Below are 26092 nucleotides of genomic sequence, written 5' to 3'. Positions count from 1 at the left end.
AGATGAGAGGCTTCAGATCTGCAGAGGAATCTTCGAAATCACCGGAAAGAGTTTTGGAAAGGTCTTCCCACGTTCACAAAGTGTTTAGGAGGCAACCATAACTAAGAAACTCGAAGAAGGTTTAAATAGAGAGTGAAAAACTCTAAAATTGGATTTTCTCGGATTTAACACACAGTTGGTCGACTGGCCCAGGCGACCAATGAGTTGACCAATCAGGTCAACAAAGCCAAAATAGGGAAATGGAGGCCCAACTCAAGTCCAAACCTCATGGGCTTTTGCACACACAACAAGTGACATACCTAGTGTGTAGAAATGCCTTCGAACCAAGTCAGATAATACTCCAAGTCCTTCAACTAATCTCATCTTCATCAAGCTGCAGCTTCCTTTCCAAATCTGCACAGACTTCCAAGTATGAAACTCCATCATCAACATCAATGGGTTCAGAGTTAAACACCATGTCTTCTACTGAGATGGCCCATAGTTGGCTTCTTCCTTTACTCCGAGTCTTCAGACGTAAAAACAACCGGGTTTCCTGGTGAAGGTCAGGGTTAGGTTAGGGTTGGGTTTCACAGCAGGGATCCATCCTCCCATTTCCAATGATCGCTAAACACACATAGTATGATATACGTGCTTTGGTGGAGCATTCTATACTCAATAGGATGTATGCCCCTCTCAACACCATACAGGTCTTAGTCTAATCGCAACCTCTTGCGCCTAACCCGAGTTTCTTTATTTTCGCCACCCTAGTGATACATAAAGTACTCGCACTGGCTCCTATAGGCAACATAATAATGGGAACATTCATGTCGATTCTCTTCACAATAGAGAAACTCGTCTCGATTTCAAATCAAGGCGATATCGTGATTATGAATTGACCTACACAAAGTCATTCACAATCCGTCTCATCTCTGCTCGCCTCCAGGGTGCCAGAGGCGAACGCTCATGTGAGTGAGCCATTCTCTTGCCTATTGACATATCTCATTTTATGCTTGAAGAACACAATCACACATAAAGTGAAAAATAAATGAATGCTAGAATGAACTCATATTACCCAATAATAAGAAAGTTCCGGTACAGAAGTAAGCCACAATCTACGCAAGCCCAAGGATTTTATATGAGAAATAAAAACATCCTTGGCTATTGGTTTGGTAAGAGGGTCAGTGTCTGTGAAATTTAAAAGTAACCGCAAGCGCACGGTATCGTGTAGCTAACGGGTCGATCTCAAGGAGATATGCCACTTATAATTCAACTTCTTAATAGTAATGCGAGAGTGGAATGATTCAATTTTTGTTAAGTAATTAACTAAACTAAACGATCCTAATCTATACATCTAATGCAATCGAATTGAAACGCAAAATAAGTTAAACACAATCAATGCATAAATAAAAGATAGGAAAAAAATGCGAACAATAAAAATAAAAAGGAAAGGGAAGTGATCTGAGTGTCAGCTTTGGATCGAGGGAAGGGGAGTATAATAATAATGACTTTGACCATGGACCCTTTGCCGTAGCTTACAGTCCACCGATCGGGGGATTGGATATTAAAGGGAAAAAAACAGTGTAGAAAGTAAATAACAAAGCAATAAAAGGAAAAAGGAAGCCTAATCCAAAGAGAGGCACGACTGTAGGCATCTCTGATCAATGATCCATGGGAAGGGACAACAATAAATAAATGCTGAAAGTAAATTGCAGAAAGTAGATAACAGAAAGTAAATTGCAGAAAGTAAAAAGGAAGCCTTAACCAAAGAGAGGCACGACTGTAGGCATCTCTGATCAAGGATCCAGGGGATGAAAGAACAATAAGTAAATGCTGAAAGTACATCCTAAATTAAGAATATGAAGGGGTAGATAGAAGCGGGAATGGAGGGAGGAGAGAAGATTAATAAAGAAGGTTACTTACTTGTGAATTGAACAAACGATTCGAATCTCAACCAACCCTAACAAACAGATCTAGATCTAGAATGATCTAAATCTGCAATTGCTAGACCCAGAGAAAAACGAATCTAAAAACTTGAAACTTGAAACTTGAACTTGAATTGCATTACATAAAAAAATTAAACATAAACATTCAATCTAGAAATTTAAATCTCACAAATGCAAGCAAAGAAAACTAGAGAAAGCCTAAATAAACTGAAGAGAGAAGAAAGAATGCTTCTAATAAGCTCTAGAACACCTTCTCCTTTGATGGAGTATGCTATCCTTTTATAGAGTTTATATGAGATATGAGGCATAACTGAATGTTGAATAAAACTCAGGGTTCCTATCTGACTCAGCCAATTAGGGTTTTGACGTACTAATCGCGCTAACTTAGAGAGATCAGATGCATAATTACACCGTTGGATTTGAGGTTTAAGTAGTCGTCAAGCTCTCCTCAAAAAATTAGCATGATCGGACATCGGATGACCGTTCGATGAAGGGCTTGATCGAAACTGGACAAAGACATTTCAAAAACGGGATTTTTGCTTCATCCTTACCTGAATATAATTATTTTTCCTCTTTTTCTTTCTTTAATCAAATCCCAAATAGAAAATAAGATATTGAAGTATGCAAGGACTCTTTTCTCCATGTGGACTCTCTCAATAATATCTCTGTATATTTGATTGATAATTTATAATCTCAGCCGTAGATCAAATTTGCCTTCTTTATCTCTTCAATATTTCGGAGTTGGCCCATAATCACACATCTCTAGCCCATCATGGTCCAGATCAAGGCCATTTTCGCATTTGAGAATTTGAATGGACTTCTTGACGTGTAAAATAGCATGATTCAAGCCCAAAACTCCAAATATTTGCTTAAATCTTGAAAAAGTCCTAAAATCTGCAAAAACAACATAAAACCCAAGGTAACTCCACTCTAAGTGTATAAAATGCATGCTTTATGCCCTAAGATTTCACACATAAATTTGCTCATCACTTTGCTTTGCATATGCCCACATAGACAGTGATGCGAGAGTTCCTTTCAATAATCTCATTCTTAAGAGTTTCGATTAAGTCACCTCAATTCCTGAGTCGGAGTGCCTTGTCTAGTTCTAAGGAATTCAACTTTGACTTTCTACTCTTTTTTTTTTTTCTTTCTTTCTTTCTTTTCTTTTGTCATGTCATACACAAAATTGATCTCAACTTCTAGCCAAAGAAACAAGGTGTGAAATCCAGCCCAAACCTAGCCCGGGGCACCCTATTTGTTTTGGGTGAAGAAAGGCTTGTTTGATGTTTGACCCTGAAGTTGGACCTTGATTTCAGTGTTATTACCTTGAGAGCCTTAGGAAATCATGTCCGATCTTTCCCTTAGTGTAGATCCATGTCCCGAAATGATGGAAGTTGTCCTTGTGGGCCCTAATTATGGAAGACATGGTGTTTGACCTGAAGTGGGGGAAATAGAGACTTGTTGACCCTTTTGATTAATGATTTGGTGTTGGAGCCCAAGCCCTTAGACATTGTCGATGATGCCCCTCACTTGAGAGCATTGTCAGTGTTAGTTTTGAATCTGCAGCCTAAAGAAGGTGAGCTTAGTTGGTGGACCTAATAAAATCCCATGCTCAATTCAAAGGTATTTCCCAAAACTAGACTTCTTGATGGACTTGTAGAAGAAAACCCCACTCAATTTGACCTTGTATAGCCTTCCGAATCCCTGTCCGAAGTTGCTGAACTATGTCTGGCCAATTCTGCTTGCACATCAAAGAAGATTGAATTAGTTGAAGCACCTAATGAACTCCCGTACTCAATCCAAAAGTATTTCTGAAAACTAGACTTCTTGATTGACTTGTAGGAGAAAACCCCACTCAATTTGACCTAGTATAGCCTTCCGAATCCCTGTCCGAAGTTTCTGTTCATGTCTTGGTTGACTGGCCAGTCAACCAGCCAGTCGACCAGCAGTAATGGAATTTGAAAATCACAAAAATCTTTACCATTTTGACCCTACCTTTTTGAAACTTGTGAATGAGGATCTACCCTGATCATTGGCACTCCAGAGAACGAAAAATGACACTCTCTTGGGCTCTCCTTGGTGTTTGTGAAGATCCTTGACTCCAATCATTAATTTTACACCTCAATCATCAACTCAAGGTATGATTCCTCTTATTCTTCTTCTAATCTATTCATTATTCTATCAATTTATGATCCTAAGACCATGGTTGAAGTGCTGCAACCTTGCAAACACTTAACCATGAGTTTCCCTCTTTCAATTCCATGATTATCACCCCACTCTTGCTATGTTATGCTCCCATTAGGATTGCTTACATTTCATTGCTTTGATTCCTTTCATTTCAACCTATTCTTGATTCAAAACTGATATGTAAATGCATGTTAGGTCTAGATTACTATGAATTCATGATTCTAACTTGATTCTTAACATTCACTTGATTGATTCCCATCATTCTTTACAATTTCAATCAATTCCAATTCGATTCTTGATATTTATCATATAGAACATAGGGCTTCGATTTGGGGATTTATAATTGGACCGTGGATCGTCATGAAATTTAGTGTGTAGTATCCTCATATTGTTATAATCATGCCCTCAAAATTTCGTGTCGATTGGAGCATCGGAAGGTCAGTTTCGGATCAAGTCTTCATTTCTGCCCATGGCAAGATATTATAACATCCCTATACTTGGCCGAATTGATTAGTTTGACCTCCAATTCGACTGTTTTCTTCTCTGATGTTACTTGTATGTTGTCTAGGGTACCAAGATTGATTTTTCGGACTATTCTTGGTGATCTTTGGGATTAGTTTTCGACTCGATTAAGGTAAGGATGGTTATCTCCATAAACACATAGGCTATGAACTTATGTTTTGGTGTTTATACTTAGTGAACATAGTCTCTTAATTGCTTTTGAATATTATAGGACTGCTATACATGTTTTAGAATTGTAGTAATGCGATTTCATACTCTCTTGTTATAATGAGTTATCATTCTTGTACTTGTACATATGACGGATTAGTTTGATGTTATGATTAAACTTTTATCATGATGATGTATCAAATGTATGAGATATGATGGACTTGGGTATGTGATTGCCTAGGTATAACTTGGGATTGGGGAGTGTCCTATTGACGCTTCTGTCCTTGGGCATCGGAGGGAATAGTATGAGATATTCTCCGAAGGTGTCCATTGACACTTTCCCGGGTTATTGGATGACATACATAGGATTGTCTAGGTGTATGGCTAGGATTATCCTTGTTTTATTAAACCCGAATCGGAAGGGTATTGAGACCGAACTACCCATGGTAGAGTATGGTTGATGGGCGCTCAAGACCGGTAACAACTCTGTGAGAGGACTTACACCATACTGCGGATACCCGTAAGGGGCCATTTATTGGTAAAGTTGCAAATGGATAGACTTGGGCTCACGGGCGCTAAAGACCGGTAACCAACCCGTGAGAGGACGTGAGAGCTTCCCGTTTACCATTTGTGGATGACCAATAGGGTTGATGAGTCCATAGTCCGAGTTGGTTGGTGCCATAGGATACGCTGACTCTAGTGTGAAGGATACGGAACCGAGTTGGTTGGTGCCATAGAGAAAGTATCCGTGTAAAATCCAGCTTTTACCTAACCTTGACCCGACCCGGAAATTGTTATGTTTGTAGGTCCGAAGACCCGAAGTGGTGGTAGAAGGGACTTGTGGACCCTACTAGTTGATGACGTGGTGTCGAAACTCCATTCTATGGACATTGATGATGTTGCTCCTTCCTTGAGCACATTATCAATGTTAAGTTAGAATCTGCGCACTGATGAAGAGTGAGACAATTGAGATATCAAACGGACTCCTGTGCAAAATCTGAAGGTATTCCCCGAAACTAGACTTCTTGAGTGAACTATAGGAGAAAACCCCATGCAATTTGACCTTGTATAGCCCTCCAAGTCCACACCTAAAGTTGCTGAACTATTCTGAAAAATTCTGCAGAAATATGGTTTGGTCGATACCATCGACCCAATGTATCGACCAACAGTGTTACTGAATCTGGATTTAAAGATTCTGTGGAATATTCCCTACTCTATTTATTCCATCCTCGTGTTTTGAACTTTATTCTAATCATTGAGGCACCTGAGAACGTGGATGAGACTCCCAAGAACTCCTCCTTGGTAATGGTGAAGCATCTTCCCCACTAATCATTGCCAACCACTCACTTCTACTCTCTTACTCTACTCTCAAGGTATGACTCTCTCTCCTAGTCTCTTTCTCACTCATCTTTATTTTCATTTTTACTGTTTGGACCATGGCCAAGGTGCTGCAACCTTGCAAACACCTTGCCATGAGTCTTCTATACCTCATGCATTGATGTTCTACCCAATCTTGCTATGATTTACTTACCTCTTGAACATTAACTATGCATTTCCATGATTTGTTGCTTACCAACTTACTTTATTTACCAAAACTGAGATGAAGCCTATGATTAACCTAATCTATACCTTGCATATGACTTCAATATTGCTCTTAAGTTGTTCCCTACCTAATCCACTATGTTTTCCCCCAATTTGTATTAAGTAATAACCAATGCCATGATTTCCAACTCTTGAACTTGATATGCCAAATTGGGAATTTATAATTTAACCATTGGATGATGTTAATTCTTTGATAATTAGGGTCTTTATAGTGTGTTTAGATTGTTCCCCAAGTTTCGTATCGATTCGAGACACGAAAGACCAACTTTGGGCCAAAAACCGAAAATCCAGCTTGCTGCACGAGACTCTTTGGGTCGATACTTGTTGGTCGATACCATCGACCCAATCTATCGACCAACGAGTTGCTTGTCAGCAACTTTTGCCTAGTTTTGATTCGTTCAATCTCTGATTGTTCTGATTTCTTCTCTAATCCTTTATATATGTTTGTTTAGGGTTTTGAGACTAATTGGGCCACTTGCTTGTGATCTTGGACAATCTTCTTCTCCAACTCAAGGTAAGGATAGTTATCGCTACAATTACTTAGGATGTGTGATTTTGACTTGATATTCCTCACATAGTGAACACAGTCTCTATCTCATGTCCTTACCATTTTAGACTTGGTACATATGTCTTATAACAGTAGCATTGTGTTTACATTTGTTTTATTACAATGCCTTATTATGTCTATCAATTTCAATATATGATGAATTATGCCAATGTTATGAATAGAATGTTTACTATGATGTTGTATCTTGTGAATTGATATGATGGACTTGGGCATGTGATCGCTTAAGTATAACTTGGGATTGAGGAGTACCCTACTGGTGCTTCTGTCCTTGGGCATCGGAGGGAATAGTATGGGATGTTCTCCGAAGATGTCCATCGACGCTTTCCCGGGTTATTGGATGATATACATAGGACTTGTCTAGTGGTGTTTGGCTAGGATGTCCCTATCATATTAGACCCAATTCGCAAGGGCATTGAGACCGAACGACCCGTGGTAGTAGTGTGGATTTGTGGGCGCTCAAGACCGGTAACCACTCCGTGAGAGGACATAAATTGCATTGCAGATACCCGAAAGGGGCCATTTATTGGTAGGGTTGCAAATGGCTAGACTTGGGCTCACGGGCTCTCAAGACCGGTGAAATGATCCGTGAGGGGACGTGAGAGCTTCCCGTCTACTATTTGTGGATGACCAATAGGGTTGATGAGTCCGGTGAGTAATATCCGTGACTCTAGTGTGAAGGATACCGGAAAGGATCCCGAGAGGGGAGGAATGGACGTATCTGTAACTGACATGATATGATTAAGTAGATGACTTGCATTGGGCTAGGCTATACCTTGACATGCGCCAATACTTAGACCAAATGGTGAGGTGAGAGAGTGGTGACCTAAACCCCAACCATGGATTTGTCCGAGAGGGATGCATGACCCAATTCCCCCCGGTGATGAGTGACTGAGACTACCTAATGAAGTATGGTGCTACGGCTTAAAGCATGTCTACCATAGATGACCAGCATACTTAAGGGTTAGAATAATATTACATCATATGTCTCATATCATCTGCATCATTTTATGATTATCATGTGGATTATGTGTTGTGGACTAACTACCTTGCTGAGTTCTTTTGAGCTCATTCCTTTTCCTGTTGCAATGTTTTATTAGACTACTCTACAGGTGATTATTTTGATGGTATGTTCTCCGAGGGGGACCCGGATACCCCATACTACTATCTGGAGTCTAGCTACCATGAAGACTTTGGTGACGGTACCGAAGAAGATACTTCGGCGTATCAGGGTTAGCCCTTGGCTATTGTGGGAGCAGCCATGTTGGATCTCTATGGTCTTCACTTTTGAAGAAAACTTATTTATTGTGGAGGAGACTTATGCGTAGCTGCCCACCCCCTTTCTTTTGTGCCTGTTAAACTTGGAGGAATTGTAATAATTTTCAATTTATCCTTATAACTTGAGACTTGTAATTAACTATTTTTGACCTCACTTTCCACTTGGTTGAAGGGGTGGATTCCGCCCACTGCCTTCTTAATTATATCTGATAAGATATTTATTTCCGCACTCTGATTATCTTTGGTATATCACTTCTAAATTCTATTATTATCAATTGGTTAGCTTAACATTGATTGTTCATGATTGTCTTATCGTCAATGTGGATGGTGTGGTCCCTGGACTATGGATCTTTGGGGCTGTGGATCACATCCCGGGTATGCCAGATAGGATACCGGCTAGGTGGATGTGACAGAGTGGTATCTAAGCCCACAGTTCAGTAAGACCCTAACCACAGAAGCGATGATGGAACATTCCGAGTTACAGATCAAAAGGTAATTCAAGTACTCTTAGAGATGAATAATAGATAACCGTGATTAGTAACCAAATAAATGAAACTTAACTGATTATGGAATAAGACACAATAATATAAGCAAAACAACCAGATCTCATTAATCACATAAGAAATTTTTACAAGTCTGAGAGAAAGTACATCTGAAAAGCATAAAAAGGAAATTCCTAGTGCTATCTATCTAGGTGATTTGCTCCGACGATCTGTCTAATCTCTCCTCGATCTGAACTCATCCTCGAATCGTGCAAACCTCTCACCTAGAGTGCGCATGTATGACTCTATCCTCCCCTGTCCAGCCTCTAAAGCCTCCTGTCCAGCCTCGATCCTCTCGAGTATAGAATGAATCGAAGACTGATGAGAAGCCGCACCTGGAGTCTCAGAAGTCTGGTGAGGTGAACCCCCAACCTCGAATAATCGTGGAGTAGGAATCTCCTCATGACCCTGATCAACATCGTCTCCATGCTCATCTCCGTCGTCATCATCTTCATCATCATCCCCACCCTCTGGGGCATCATCCTCAGCACCCCCAGCGATGTCGGCCTCATCATCTGATCTAACTGCATCACGAAGCTCCATCTTCTTGATCGACCATGCACAGAGGTCCTCACCTATCTCTATATCAGGAATCATCAGTGTGTCCTCTAAGTCCACCTGGAAATACTGGAAGATGCGCGTCAAGACTCGACCAAAAGCTAAGTTCCTGACCCCGGGGGACTCAACTCGGTCTATCATGACATGCTCCATGATGTGAGCCAAGTCTATCTGCACTCCAGTGTAAATGCTATAGATGACTAATGCCTCCATAATCGTCACACTGCTGTGATGCCCTGCCTTCGGAAGGATGTTTTGCACGACGAAGCGAGCAATAACTCGAGCCGATGGCCGCATAAAAGTGCTGCTCCTGGGCATATAGCAGTCCTCATCATCCCACAGAGTCATGCATACCTCGTGTGTCTCGTATGGAAGAAGAGCCTCTAAGATGTCCGTGCAAGGGGGAATCCACCAATGGAAATCCGGTATAGACGGCACCCCCAAGATCGTAGCTAGCTCATTGGTGGTGAATGTGATCTCGATGCCTCTGACCATGGAGTAGATGACAACCCGAGGACCGTCTCGCGGGTCATCCTCGAATCGGTAGGTTAGGTTACTGTAGAAGTACCTGATGAGCTCTGGATAGACCGAAAATGGCGTGGTGTACAAAGGTAGCCAGCCCATCGTCTCTAATCTCTTCCTGATGCGGAAGGTCTCTAGCTCGTCCAAGACTACCAACCGCTCGTACTCGATCGGTATGTAGCGCTCATACAGGAACTCTGCTTGAGGTGATATGAAGAGGTCCTCCTCGGTAACCTCCTGCCATGGAGCGTGCCCTCAACCTCTGTCAGCCCTCCGTTCTCCTCTGGGCATGATGAATCTATTGAGACAAGAAAGAGATTTCATTTTGATTAGTCCCTGTGTGCAATTGTTAGATGAAGGGCATTTTCGTAAATTTTTTGAAAATTTTGAATTTTTGCGAAACTGCGATTCGAACATACTAGAATGTGCATAAGACTTGGATAAACATGTTGGGATGGTTTGTTTGGTGAAAATCTACCATTTTGGACCCGTAGAAGAGAAAATTCAGCAAGAAGGAAGAAGAAAAATCCCTCTTTGGGCTAGACTTGTGATTTTTCAAAAATTGAATTTTCGGCGAACCGAGTGTGGGAACACCTTCCCCATGGTAAATTAGTCATGTGGGACTTGGTTTCATGTCAAAATTCATTTTGGTTTAAAAATGGGACAAGTGTTTGCATAGTTGGAAAATTTTGAAATGAATAGTGATTTTGGAACCAAAGTTTGTGAAATCTTGTGTTCTATGCTTGGTTTTGTTTGTAAAGTAATGGGAACATGTTTCTAAACATCCCTAGACATGATTCTAACCATTAGCAACAAGCATTTTGCATTTTTGAAGAAAAATCATATCATGGTATTTGAAAATGCAAGAAAAGAGAAGGAGAATGGAAGACTTACTTGTGTGATGATCAATGTAGCTAATATGATGTTTTAGAAGCCTTGAATCAGTCCTAAAACCCTTAGAAACCTTAAGAGAAACTTTTCCCTAGAGCCAAAAACGAAGTTGAAATGTTTTGAAATGAAACGAGTGGGCCATATATTCTGTTTTCGCGCAGATTATGTTTTGCTCGATACTATAGCTCGATACTATTGGTCGATACCATCGACCCAAAGTATCGACCAATAAAGGAAAAATTTCTGCTTTTGGGCTTTTTGTGGAATTTTGTTTTGTGACTGGATTTTTACCAATGTTGGATTGTAAACCTACTATGTTAATGATTTTAAGCATGATTTGGGCATCCTAATCTTTTGATCAAGTGATTATTGACGAGTTTAATTTTTCGATGTTGTAATCCTTGATTCTTTTGCTGAATGGTGCTTCTAAGAAACCGTTTGATTGATTCCGATAATTCCGAAGTCGATGATGTGCCTGCTGGGGTCCCGGGCCAGCAAGAACAAAGAGAGAACCCCGCCCCTAATGGAGTTCCCGATGCCCCTGAAATCGGAAGCTTCAGAGACATTGCTAGCGTTATGACCAACATGATGCAGCAACAGGCAGCACAATTCAATCAAATGATGACCGGATTTATGGCCTTGCGAGAAGAGAACCGAGCAAGTGGTTCAAGATACACTGGCCGTGCAGCTCCGTATGTGGAGAGGTCCACCGAGATCCCGCATACCAAGCTGATGGAGAGTTTTCTTAAGCTTCAAGTACCATCTTTTACTGGCGTGACCAAGGATGCCCTCTTTCCTAATAGATGGTTGAGAGAACTAGAGAAGGCATCATTCAGACACCTGCAGTGTTTGGATATTCAGAAGGTGTTGTTTGTAGAGCAGAAGCTTCAGCATGAGGCTGATGCATGGTGGACCTCCACCAGGCCTATTCTCGAAAACCTCCATGCTGGTGTGATTTCTTGGGAGTTGTTTAAAGAAGTGTTCTGTAGAAACTATTTCCCTGAGTCAGTGAAAGATGCCAAGGAAGCAGAGTTCATGGCATTAGTACAAGGTTCCCATTCTGTGCTGGAAATACCAGCGAAGTTTGAAGAGCTCTTTTTCTTCGCTCCTGATTCTTTAGGCTCCGATGTTGCCAAAGCGAAGAAATTCTTCAAAGGGTTGCGACCTTCGATCAAAGTTCACCTAACTGCCTTGCCTCTTGGGAACTATGTGATGAGCACATTTATGTGTGAAATCTTAGGGCATAAAGCATGCATTTTATACACTTAGAGTGGAGTTACCTTGGGTTTTATGTTGTTTTTGCAGATTTTAGGACTTTTCAAGATTTAAGCAAATATTTGGAGTTTTGGGCTTGAATCATTTTATTTTACACGTCAAGAAGTCCATTCAAATTCTCAAATGCGAAAATGGGCCTGATCTGGAGCATGATGGGCTAGAGATGTGTGATTATGGGCCAATTCCGAAATATTGAAGAGATAAAGAAGGCAAATTTGATCTACGGCTGAGATTTTAAATCAAATCTACAGAGATATTATTGAGAGAGTCCAAATGGAAAAGAGTCCTTGCATACCTCAATATCTTATCTCTTATCTTGGATTTAATTAAAGAAAGAAAAAGAGGAAAAAGAATTATATTCAAAAAGAAAAAGAGGAAAAATCCCGTTTTTGAATGCCTTTGTCCAGTTTCGATCAAACCCTTCATCGAACAGTCATCCGATGTCCGATCGTGCTGATTTTTGGAGGAGAGCTTCACGACTACTTAAACCTCAAATCCAACTGTGGAATTATGCATCTGATCTCTCTAAGTCAGCGCGATTACTACGTCAAAACCCTAATTGGTTGAGTTAGATAGAAACCCTGAGTTTTATTCAAATTCAGCCGTGCTTCATATCTCATGTAAACTCTATAAAAGGAGAGCATACTCCATCAAAGGAGAACGTGTCTTAGAGCTTAGTAGAAGCATTATTTCTTCTCTCTTCAGTTTATTTAGGATTTCTCTAGTTTTCTTTGCTTGCAGTTGTGAGATTTTAAATTTCTAGATTCAATGTTTAGATTTAATTTTTATGTAATGCAATTCAAGTTCAAGTTTCAAGTTTTTAGATTCGTTTTTCTCTGGGTCTAGCAATTGCAGATTTAGATCATTCTAGATCTAGATCTGGTTGTTAGGGTTGGTTGAGATTTGAATCATTTGTTCAATTCGCAAGTAAGTAATTTTTTTTTATTAATCTTCTCTCCTCCCTCCATTCCCGCTTCTATCTACCCCTCCATATTCTTAATTTAGGATTTACTTTCAGCATTATTTATTGTTCTCCCTTCCCCTGGATCCTTGATCAGAGATGCCTACAGTCGTGCCTCTCTTTGGTTAAGGCTTCCTTTTCCTTTAATTGCTTTGTTTATTGCTTTTTTGTTTATTGCTTTGTTATTTACTTTCTGCCTATTCATTCATCATCTCGGACCACATAACAGGAGCAAGCCTACAGTCGTGCCTCTGCTTCTGGTGACGGGTGGTGTTGCATCTGCATTTTAGCTATTTCCTTTTCTTTTTATTGCTTTGTTATTTACTTTCTGCCTATTCATTCATTATCTTGGACCACATAACCGGAGCAAGCCTACAGTCGTGCCTCTGCTTCTGGTGACGGGTGGTGTTGCATCTGCATTTTAGCTATTTCCTTTTCCTTTTATTGCTTTGTTTATTTCTTTGTTTATTGCTTTGTTATTGTTCGCATTTTTTTCCTGTCTTTTATTTATGCATTGATTGTGTCTAATTTATTTTTCGTTTCAATTCGATTGCATTAGACATATAGATTAGGATCGTTTAGTTTAGTTAACTAGTTAACAAAAATTGAATCATTCCACTTTCGCATTACTATTAAGAAGTTCAATTCTAAGTGGCATATCTCCCTGAGATCGACCCGTTAGCTACACGATACCGTGCGCTTGCGGTTACTTTTAAATTTCACAGACAAGTTTTTGGCGCCGTTGCCGGGGAGGTATTAGTCCACTTTGTTTTTCTCATTCTTAGGTAAATCAAAGTGATTTAAAAATAAAAAAATAAAATTCAAATATATTACTCTTAACTTGAGTAGAAACAAAAACGTATAGCAGTCCCCACTCTACTGTAGAATCCCCAGGATTCGATTGTAGGTGGCTCCGAAGACTATACGGATTCCCTTGCTGTCAAACCTATACAGCGCTCAGCTATACGGCAACCTTACAGCTTTGGAATCATTGTTTCAATCTTTGTAGTGGGAAATTCATTACTTTCCCTTCGTTTTTGTTATTTTTTTTTCTTTTATTCTTTAATACTTTTTTTTTTTATTAAAAAAAAAATCTCATTCTTTCATAAGAGCCATTAATTGCATTAAGTGGTTAGTGCATGTGTGTCTGGACTCATGATTCTACAAATAGAATTGTCCGAGTGTTTACCTTGACCATGGAAGGTCTACCTCCACCACCTCCACCTAAGAGTCTTAGGGATAGATTTTATCCTACCCGATATGCACAACCTTCTTGTATACGTTTACCTGAAGTGAGGGGTAATAATTTTGAGCTCAAATCTCATTATCTATCTATGTTACCCCAATTTCATGGGCTACCTGATCAAGATGCATATTTGTTCGGCTTTATAGCTTACCTAGGGATAGCATTATCACATGCGAACAATTTACTGTCCTATTCTTGAAGAAATTCTTTCCTTTCTCTAAGACGAACAAAATAAGAAATGATATTCTTCAATTTCGTCAGAAAACCAATGAGTCTTTTGCTAAGGTAATGGAGAGGTTTCAAAGCCTTCTCCAAGAATGCCCTCACCATGGTATAGAATTATGGCATTTATGCCAAATAATTTATGAGGGTATCGATTACCAAACAAAGCAACTTTTGGAATCAATGTGCCCCATAGGATTTACATCATTCACTGATGATTCCGAAGCTTGGAATTTTCTTTTAGACCTAGCTGATAGAACTAGAGAATGGGAGTCAACCCAAGAGTCTGAAAGGACTAGTAGAGGATATTTTGTTGATAGCCAAGTTCATAAGGAAGTACAAATAGATAACATTTTGAAAAAGTTAGAGACTTTGGTAGTTAAAGCTGCACCACCAAGTCAAACACATTTTATTGACAAATCTATTGCTATGTGTGCATGGTGTCAGTCTCTTACACATGTAATTGAGGAATGTCCTAGCTATTCTGGAGGCCAACATGAGAATGTCAGTGCGATGTTTCCAAACCTGTACAGGAACACGTACAATCCTGGGTGGAAGACTCATCCTAACTTTTCATGGTCTCAAGGGCAAAACCAAAATGGATTAAGCAATTATTCCACACAAAATCAATTTGGTGCCCCTCAAAAGCAAAATGCCCAATTTTCTCATTATCCAAATGTCTAGTTCCCTCGAGCCCCAAATTTTCAGAATGCCAATTTAGCTAGACCTATCAATCCACCTATTGTGCCTCATATGCCTCACATTGCACAAAATCAATCATCACCTGGTTTCAACAGAGGTAACAATCCAGAGTTTTCTCATCTCTCTTCCTTAGAGAAGAATATGGAAGTACTTTCCAGCACCTTCATGACTTCTATGCATAATACGGAAAAACAAATTTCTACTCTTGCAAGTGCTTTATCTGAGCGAGAAAAAGGTAAAAGCCTAGCCAACCTGAGTTAAATCCTAGGATTCAGATTCAACAAAGACCACAAAATCAAGTCAACCAAGTTGAATCCTCCCATTCTTCTTTAGCTTCAATTAATTCTGTGTCTGCATTGAGAAGTGGGAAAGGGTATTTAACAGGTGAGTCACATATTAATGAAAAGAGCGAGATTAGTGACCACTGTGATGAGGAGAATGTTCAAGTATCTCCTAATGAGAGTTTGTCTGAGAAACCCATAGAAGTTGAGGATGAGCCAGTTGCTTTAGCAGTACCTAAGTTTGGTGAACCACTATCAGAAACTATGAGAAAAGAGCAAATTTCAAATGAGAGTCCTTATGTTCCTAAAGCCCCTTATCCTAGTCGTCTAGTTAATAAGAAGAAGACTGCAACTATGAAGAAAATTTTTGATGTCTTCAAAAAGATAGAAGTGAATATCCCTCTTTTGGATGCCATATCCCAGATCCCCGCCTATGCAAAAGTGTTGAAAGATTTATGCACTCATAAAAGAATCACTAGAATTCCCAAAAAGGCATTCTTGGTAGGTAACATTAGTTCCATAATTACTCAACCTATAGCAGCCAAGTATAAGGATCCAGGGAACCCCACCATAGCTTGTGTCATAGGCAATACACACATTGAACATGCTTTACTTGATCTAGGTGCAAGTGTGAATCTTTTGCCTTACCATGTTTATAAGCAACTAGGATTGGGAGAATTGAAAGCAACTAGAACTACTCTTCAGTTGGCAGATAGGTCAGTTAAGATTCCTAAAGGGATGGTTGAAGATGTTTTACTGAAAGTGGGAGAATTTATATTTCCAGTTGATTTCATTGTGCTTGATACTAAACCTTTTTCAATCAAAGATGAAATCCCAATAATTCTAGGAAGACCATTTTTGGCTACCAGTAATGCATTAATCAATTGTCGAAATGGCCTCTTACGATTATCTTTTGGAAATCAAACTGTAGAGTTTAATATGTTCAGGATAGGGAAACAACCACAAATAAAAGAAGAGATCAATATGCTTGATGAATCTTTTGATTTTCCTAATGATGTGATTACCAACTTTGAGATTGATTTTGATTCTGAATTTCAAGAATGTATGGATATGTTGGATGATGATAGTGAAACTTTCTTTTCTGAAGTCTTAAATTTTCACACACCTTTAGAGCCTATTAAACCCCTATCCATCTCCATTCCAATTCCCAAGCCCTCAATAATTGAACCCCCCAAGCTAGAATTGAAAGAGTTGCCTTCTAACGTGCAATATGCTTTCTTGGGACAAGATTATTCTCTTCCTGTCATTGTTGTCTCTGATTTAACTTCTGACGAAGCAGAAGAGTTGATGATTACACTACTGAATGATAATAGAGAAGCATTGAGTTGGTCTATCACTAATGTCAAAGGTCTAAGCTCTTCCATTGAACAACATTATATTCATCTTATGAAAGATGCAAAACCTTCTAGAGAACCTCAACGTATGATGAGAATTTTCTTTAACATTGTGAATGTTTTTCTTGAGATCTTTAGAGATGATTTTTCGATTCACGGTTTTTCTTATTTGGAGAGCCTTCCCCATCATACATTGATATTGAAGATAAGACTAAAGCTTCCCATGATAAGCACATCTTGACTAAAAGGTATACCCCTCACTTGTCTTCCTTGTTTAGCATGCATGCATTGAAGACATTGCATTACTTAAGTGTGGGGGGGGGGGGGTATAGGTTCATTGTAGATTTTAACTTTGACTTTTGATTAGTATACATATTCTTTCAATTGCTATGATGTGTGAAATGAGAGTGATTTTGGTACCCATCATGAACACATAAAATCCCTGTTGAGAGGAAGGTAACTTGTATATATGTTGAGATGAGACTTTCCTTAGAAAAATAAAAGGCCCTTAACTTAAGGCATTGAACCATTTATGAGTTTTGTGGGTCCTTGTTTCTTTGGCTAGAAGTTGAGATCAATTTTGTGTATGGCATGACAAAAAAAAAAAAAAAAAAAAAAAAAGAAGAGTAGAAAGTAAAAGTTGAATTCCTTGGAACTAGACAGGGCACTTCGACTCAGGAATCGAGGTGACTTGATCGAAACTCTTAGGAATGAGATTATTGAAAAGAACTCTCGCATCACTGTCTATGTGGGCATATGCAAAGCAAAGCTACAAAGTAACTTGGGTTTCTGGTGTCTGCTCCACCGTGTCATTCCAGCCAACCGTAGTGGAGTACTGTAGAGTTCACTACTCAAAAGAAGAAAAAAAAAAAAAGAGAGAAATAAATACAAGTGTCATCAATGCCTTGGTAAAATTGTTTGGTCAAAAATACTTCAAAACCTTAGTCCTTGGTCCCCTTACTTTATGAGTGGTTTTGCTTAAAGGAGAAGTGTACTTGAAAGATATAAGGTGAGTCCTTGATTGAGATATATGCTAAGTCTCAAGAATCAATATGGGGTAATAAAGTTCAAGTGTGGGGGATCTTAAATCAATGGTGAGAAAAATTGTCATAGCTATTGATCCTGTATGAGTATTTACCAATTGTTAGAGTCGGAATTCGCAATGTTTTATTTTGAACTAAAATTGGAATTTTGGATGTACATTCACTACAAACATCCACAAGACAAAACTTGTCCTCTAGGGTAACCTAGTGGTTTAAAGGCTTGTTGCACATGCTAAGTGTAACCGAGATTCCTACGAAAGTGAGTTAGGATTTATTTTGTTGCACTAGTTTCTTACTTGCATTTGTATTTTTCTTTAATTTTTGCTTGAGGACAAGCTTAGTCTAAGTGTGGGGGAATCTGATGAGCACATTTATGTGTGAAATCATAAGGCATAAAGCATGCATTTTATACACTTAGAGTGGAGTTACCTTGGGTTTTATGTTGTTTTTGCAGATTTTAGGACTTTTCAAGATTTAAGCAAATATTTGGAGTTTTGGGCTTGAATCATGCTATTTTACACGTCAAGAAGTCCATTCAAATTTTCAAATGCGAAAATGGGCCTGATCTGGAGCATGATGGGCTAGAGATGTGTGATTATGGACCAATTCCGAAATATTGAAGAGATAAAGAAGGCAAATTTGATCTATGGCTGAGATTTTAAATCAAATCTACAGAGATATTATTGAGAGAGTCCAAATGGAAAAGAGTCCTTGCATACCTCAATATCTTATCTCTTATCTTGGATTTAATTAAAGAAAGAAAAAGAGGAAAAAGAATTATATTCAAAAAGAAAAAGAGGAAAAATCCCGTTTTTGAATGCCTCTGTCCAGTTTCGATCAAACCCTTCATCGAACAGTCATCCGATGTCCGATCGTGCTGATTTTTGGAGGAGAGCTTCACGACTACTTAAACCTCAAATCCAACTGTGGAATTATGCATCTGATCTCTCTAAGTCAGCACGATTACTACGTCAAAACCCTAATTGGTTGAGTCAGATAGAAACCCTGAGTTTTATTCAAATTCAGCCGTGCTTCATATCTCATGTAAACTCTATAAAAGGAGAGCATACTCCATCAAAGGAGAACGTGTCTTAGAGCTTAGTAGAAGCATTATTTCTTCTCTCTTCAGTTTATTTAGGATTTCTCTAGTTTTCTTTGCTTGCAGTTGTGAGATTTTAAATTTCTAGATTCAATGTTTAGATTTAATTTTTATGTAATGCAATTCAAGTTCAAGTTCAAAGTTTTTAGATTCGTTTTTCTCTGGGTCTAGCAATTGCAGATTTAGATCATTCTAGATCTAGATCTGGTTGTTAGGGTTGGTTGAGATTTGAATCATTTGTTCAATTCGCAAGTAAGTAATTTTTTTTTATTAATCTTCTCTCCTCCCTCCATTCCCGCTTCTATCTACCCCTCCATATTCTTAATTTAGGATTTACTTTCAGCATTATTTATTGTTCTCCCTTCCCCTGGATCCTTGATCAGAGATGCCTATAGTCGTGCCTCTCTTTGGTTAAGGCTTCCTTTTCCTTTAATTACTTTGTTTATTGCTTTGTTATTTACTTTCTGCCTATTCATTCATCATCTCGGACCACATAACCGGAGCAAGCCTACAGTCGTGCCTCTGCTTCTGGTGACGGGTGGTGTTGCATCTGCATTTTAGCTATTTCCTTTTCTTTTTATTGCTTTGTTATTTACTTTCTGCCTATTCATTCATTATCTCGGACCACATAACAGGAGCAAGCCTACAGTCGTGCCTCTGCTTCTGGTGACGGGTGGTGTTGCATCTGCATTTTAGCTATTTCCTTTTCCTTTTATTGCTTTGTTTATTTCTTTGTTTATTGCTTTGTTTATTGCTTTGTTATTGTTCGCATTTTTTTTCCTGTCTTTTATTTATGCATTGATTGTGTTTAATTTATTTTTCGTTTCAATTCGATTGCATTAGACATATAGATTAGGATCGTTTAGTTTAGTTAACTAGTTAACAAAAATTGAATCATTCCACTCTCGCATTACTATTAAGAAGTTCAATTCTAAGTGGCATATCTCCCTGAGATCGACCCGTTAGCTACACGATACCGTGCGCTTGCGGTTACTTTTAAATTTCATAGACACTATGCTCAGGCCGTTGAGAATGCGAAGAAAATTGAGGAAACTGAGAAGGAGAATATGCAAGCACAGAGACCTTGGTAGTCAAGACCTCCTGGATTTTTTGATCGTCCTGACCGTCGTTTTGCGAGGCCTGCACCGTACCCCACTCCTACCTTTCAGCCACGGAGTGTTGGGTCGAGTGTAAAATCCAGCTTTTACCTAACCTTGACCCGACCCGGACATTTTTGTGTTTGTAGGTCCGAAGACCCAAAGTGGTGGTAGAAGGGACTTATGGGCCCTACTAGTTGATGACGTGGTGTTGGAACTCCAGTCTATGGACATTGATGATGCTGCTCCTTCCTTGAGCACATTATCAGTGTTAAGTTAGATTCTGCGCACTGATGAAGAGTGAGACAGTTGAGATATCAAACGGACTCCTGTACACAATCCGAAGGTACTCCCTGAAACTAGACCTCTTGAGTGAACTGTAGGAGAAAACCCCATGCAATTTGACCTTGTATAGCCCTCCAAGTCCACACCTAAAATTGCTAAACTATTCTGAAAAATTCTGCAGAAACATGAATTGGTCGATACTATTGACCCAATGTATCAACCAACAGTATTTTTAAACCAAGGTTTAGAGATTCTCTGGATTATTCTTCACTCTATTTATTTATTCCTTGAGACTGGAGCCCTATTCCAATGATTGCAACATCTGAGAACGTGGAAAAGCCTCTCAAGAACTCCTTGGTAATGGTGAAGCATCTTCCCTATTAATCATTACCAGCCACTCACTTCCACTCTCTTGCTCTACTCTCAAGGTATGACTCTCTCTCCTAGTCAATTTCTCACTCATCTTTTCTCTTACTTTACTGTTGGGACCATGGCCAAGGTGTAAAATCCAGCCCAAACCTAGCCCGGGATACCCTATTTGTTTTGGGATAAAGAAAGACTTGTTTAATGTTAGACCTTGAAGTTGGACCTTGATTTCAATGTTGTTATCCTTGAAAGCCTTAGGAGGCCATGTCCGGCTTTATCCTAACCTTGACCCGACCCGGTCATTGTTGTGTTTGTAGGTCCGAAGACCTGAAGTGGTGGTAGGAGGGACTTATGGGCCCTATTGGTTGATGACGTAATGTCGGAACTCCAGTTTATGGACATTGATGATGCTGCTCCTTCCTTGAGCACATTACCAGTGTTAAGTTAGAATCTGCGCACTGATGAAGAGTGAGACAGTTGGGATATCAAACGGACTCCGGTGCAAAATCCGAACGTACTCCCTAAAACTAGACCTCTTGAGTGAACTTTAGGAGAAAACCTCATGCAATTTGACCTTGTATAGCCCTCCAAGTCCGCACCTAAAGTTGCTGAACTATTCTGTAAAATTCTGCAGAAACATGTTTTGGTCGATACTATTGGTCGATACTGTCGACCAAATGTATCGACCAACAAGTTTGCTGAACCCAGATTTAAAGATTCTTGGAATATTCTTTTCTATTTATTTATTCCTCGAGACTGGAGCCCTATTCTCGTGTTTTTAACATCTGGGAATGTGGGACAAGAACTCCTCCTTGGTAGTGGTGAAGCATCTTCTTCATCAATCATTGCCAACCACTCATTCTTACTTTCTTGTTCCACTTTAAAGGTATGACTCTCTCTCTCCTAATCACTTTCTCACTCACCTTTCCTCTATTTCACTGTTGGGACCATGGCCAAGGTGCTGCAACCTTGCATACACCTTGCCATGAACCTTCTAAACCCCATACAATGATGTTTTCACCGATATGACTATGATTGATTCACCTCATGATCATTAACTACACATTTCCATGATTTATTGCTTACCAACTTGCTTTATTTACCAAAATTGAGATGAAGCACATGATTAACCTAATCTATACCTTGCATATGTGTTCCATGTTACTTCTAAACGATTCCCTACCTAATCCCCCATGTTTTTCCCCAATTTTCATTAAGATGTAGCCAATACCATGATCTACAAGTAATAACCTTGATATGTCAATTTGGGGATTTCCAAATGGACCATTGGATTATGAAAGTTTCTTGATAATTAGTGTCCCCATGTTGTGCTTAGACTATCCTCCAAGTTTCGTGTCAATCCGAGACTCGGACGACCAAATCTGGGCAAGAATCCAAAAAGCCAGCTTGCTGTCCTGGAATTGATTTGGTCGATACTATCGACCAAATGTATCGACCAATAGAGTTGTTGTCAGCAACTTTTGCCTAGTTCTGATTCGTTTGATCTCCAATTGTTCTGATTTCTTCTCTAACCTTTCATATATGCTTGTTTAAGACTTTAAGGCTATTTGGGGCACTTGCTTGTGATCTTGTGTCACATCCTCCCAGCCGGTACCCTATCTGGCATACCCGAGAGTGTGATCCACAGCCCGAAGATCAGGTATCGAGTAATCAACCTCCCACATAAACAATAACATAATCATGAACAATCATAATAAAAGTGCGGAAGATAAACCATAGATCCAATGAGGAAAGAATGAATCAAAAATAAATCAGAATACTAGATATAATCAAAGTGTCAAAACAGATAAGTAAAGTGAGGCAAAAATCCCACTTTACAACCAGCGGAAAAGTAGCTCTAAAAGAGAATAAACTAGACAAAATCTAATCCCAGTAGCAAGTACAATGGGTAACTAAATTGTTCTCCACTTTATAGACAACATCCTTATAAGTGTAAATCTCATAAATGGCACAAGGACGCTTCCACTCAATGGTCGGACTAAGCATCGTACGGAGCATAACCACTCGCGGGATCTTCAGTGTAATTGTGGTAACCGCAATCACCTTCCTGGAGATATGCCTCTTCGCCTTGCGCTTCTTCATAGGGACCGTCATAATACTCGGTACCTACAGGATAGTCTAACAAACATTGTACAATAAAGGAATGAGTTTCAAAGAAACTCAGTAAGGCAGTTAAATCCATAATATCATAAATGGCAAGATTTCAGAACAAACATAAATGCAATATGATATGAGACAAGCAATGAATGAATGAATCTAACTCTATGTATGCTGGTCTCTATTGGCAGACATGCTTTAAGTCATAGCACCGTACTTCTTTAGGAAGATCTCATTCACTCATCATCAGTTGGTAATGGGTCCGGCATCCCTCGGGACATTCCATGGCTGGGGGTTAAGTCACCACTCTCTCACATCACCATTGGTCTAAGTACCGGCGCATGTCAGGGTAAAACCTAGCCAAATGCAAGTCTTCTACTTAGTTACATCAAGTCAGATCCAGATACGTCCATTCCTCGTCCCTGACGATCCTTTCCGGTATCCTTCACACTAGAGTCCTCATAGTCCCTGACTAAGGACTCATCAACCCTATTGATCATCCACATATGGTAAACGGGAAGCTCTCACGTCCTCTCACGGGTTGGTTACCGGTCTTAAGCGCCCGTGAGCCCAAGTCTAACCATATGCAACCCTACCAATAAATGGCCCCCACAATGTGATTCCTGTCCTCTCACGGGTTGGTTACCGGTCTTGAGCGCCCATGAATCCCCATTGCTACCACGGGTCGTTCGGTCTCAATACCCCTCCGATTAGGGTCCGACATAACAGGACATCCTAGCCAAACACTACTAGACAATCCTAGATATGTCATCCAACAGTTTAGGAAGGTGTCCAGAGGGCATCTCCGGAAACATCCCATAATATTCCCGTAGTAGTCCAAGGACAGAAGTGTCAAAAGGACACCTTTCATTTCCAAACCATACTTAAGCATACACATGCATCAATTCAGATCATCACATATATGGTAACTTCATATATGGAAAGAAATCAATAATTACAATCACTTTGTATATAATTGGTAAGTAAATCATACATGAATCAATTTAAGCAATGCTACTGTAATCAAGGTTATGCAACAGTAGTATATCATTGTAAGAATCTAATTAAGGAAACATATCAATGATATTCAAATATAGAAACTAGATTCATGCTATCTATGTAATTAAGGAAATAACCATCCTTACCTTTTATAACTCGCAAAGGAATCCTAAGAAATCAAGTAAGATCTTGGCAAACTTGAGAAGAAGGTCCTAAACAAGTGTATACAACATATTAGGAAAGATCCCTAATAGAAAAGATACCAAAACATCCAACACAGACCAATTCTGGAGTTGCTGTACTCATTGGTCGAGTGGATTGGTCGATCTGGTCCAACACGACCAATCAATCGACCAATGCAGACAGTAGCCTAAAAAAATAGAGTTTTAAGATATGAAATTCGAATTTGGTGGTTCAAAAGGGTACTAATCAAGGGGTAAACTACATCAGTAGTATTCTAACATATAGGGGACCTCAAAACACCAATCCAATCAAGGCATCAAGATCCAAATTAGGAAACAAAAAGTTACCATAATTAGATCAACCATGGATCTTGATGAATTCAAAATAGAAATCAAAGACAAGAACAATAGGAGGATGGATCATTGCTTCAGGTAAAGGTATCATGAAAAACATACTTAGATCTTCAAGGAAATAGGCTTAAAAGCATAAATCTAAATAAGGAAACAAAACCTACCATATATGTAACTATCATGATTCATGAAGAACACATAGTATGGTAGAAGAGAACAGCTAGAGATTGATAGATCATGGATCATGAAAAGAAAACACAGCGATTAACTACTAACATGATCAATATAGAAGATCCAAGGAGGTCAGAATTCAAATCAGAAGTTTAACAAAGATTAGATCATGGTTTGATCATGATTCCTTCAAAAGCTTGCAATGATCATGGTTAAGATCATTGTTCTAGCCTTAAATCCTTAGGATGATCATGAGAGACAAGTCCAGAGATGTTTGCAACAGAGAATGCAGCATCTCCTCTACTGTCTCAACTCAAAAAGGAAAGAAAATAAGAGATAGAGGAGAAGAAGAGAGTGTAGACATACCTTTTGATGAAAAGGAAGAGTTTCGACGAAGATCCGTCAAGAAAATCACCAAGGATGCAAGGGAGATGACTTGCAGAGGTCTTTGGTTTGTTCCAAAGAGTTTGGAGGCAGCAAATACGAAGTAGACTCGAGATTGGACTTAAATAGAGCAAGAAAAACCTAATTGCCAAAGACAGCACTCATTGGTCGAGTGGATTGGTCGACTGGTCCAGTCGACCAATCAGTCGACCAATGCTGACAGCAATTCCAAAACAGGGAATTGAAGACCCAGATCAAATCCAATCCTAAAGGGGTTTTGCACACATGTCAAGTGACTTACCTAATAGGTAGAAATGCCTTCAAACCAAGATAGAGAGCACTCCAAGTCCATCAACTAATCCGATCTTCATCAAGATTCAGTTTCCATAAATAGAACTTCATCATCAACTTTCATGGATTCAAAGCCAGACACCAAGTCCTCCACTGGGATGGCCCAAAGCTGACTTCTTACTTTACTTCGGGTCATCAGACCTACAAATAACAAGGTTTCCGGGTCAAGGTTAGGGCTGGGTTTTACATCTTGGACCATTCTCTTCTCCGATTCAAGGTAAGGATAGTTATCAATATAATTACCTAAGATATGGAATTTTGACTTGGTATCCCTAACTTAGTAAATATAGTTTCTATTTCATATTCTTATCATGTTAGACTTGCTACATATGTCTTTCAACAGTAGCTTTGTGTTTACATTATGTTATTTCAATGTCTTATCATGTTTATCAATTTCAATATATGATGACTAATGTCAATGTCATGAATTGAATGTTTATAATGATGTTGTATCTTGTGAACTGATATGATGAACTTGGGCATGTGATTGCGTAAGTATAACTTGGGATTGAGGGGTACCCTACTGGTGCTTCTCTCCTTGGACATCGGAGGGAATAGTATGGGATGTTCTCCGAAGGTGTCCATCGACGCTTCCCGGGTTATTGAATGACATACATAGGACTTGTCTAGATGTATGGCTAGGATGTCCCTATCATATCAGACCCAATTCGGAAGGGCATTGAGACCGAACAACCCGTGGTAGTGGTGTGGATTTGTGGGCGCTCAAGACCGGTATCCCACTTTGTGAGAGGAATAAATTGCATTACGGTTACCCAGAAGGGGCCATGTATTGGTAGGATTGCAAATGGCTAGACTTGGGCTCACGGGCACTCAAGATGGGTTAAATGATCTGTGAGAGGGACGTGAG

The 26092-nt window shown here is 39.4% G+C and overlaps 1 non-coding gene across 1 annotated transcript; it reads right to left on the bottom strand.

Annotated features, from left to right (window-relative positions):
* Positions 1-14446: 14446 nt before the first annotated feature.
* LOC149029063 (small nucleolar RNA R71) lies at positions 14447-14553 on the bottom strand. Its single transcript, XR_016171318.1, has one exon. It is a non-coding gene; the product is annotated as a small nucleolar RNA R71 (small nucleolar RNA).
* Between the last annotated feature and the right edge of the window lie 11539 nt (positions 14554-26092).

Source organism: Hakea prostrata, chromosome 1 (assembly GCF_041222555.1).
Source record: "Hakea prostrata isolate BN-2017 chromosome 1, UWA_Hpros_2, whole genome shotgun sequence".
NCBI classification, from domain to species: domain Eukaryota; kingdom Viridiplantae; phylum Streptophyta; class Magnoliopsida; order Proteales; family Proteaceae; genus Hakea; species Hakea prostrata.
The sequence above is the reverse complement of the archived record's forward strand: the minus strand, read 5'-3'. Positions and strand labels throughout refer to the sequence as shown.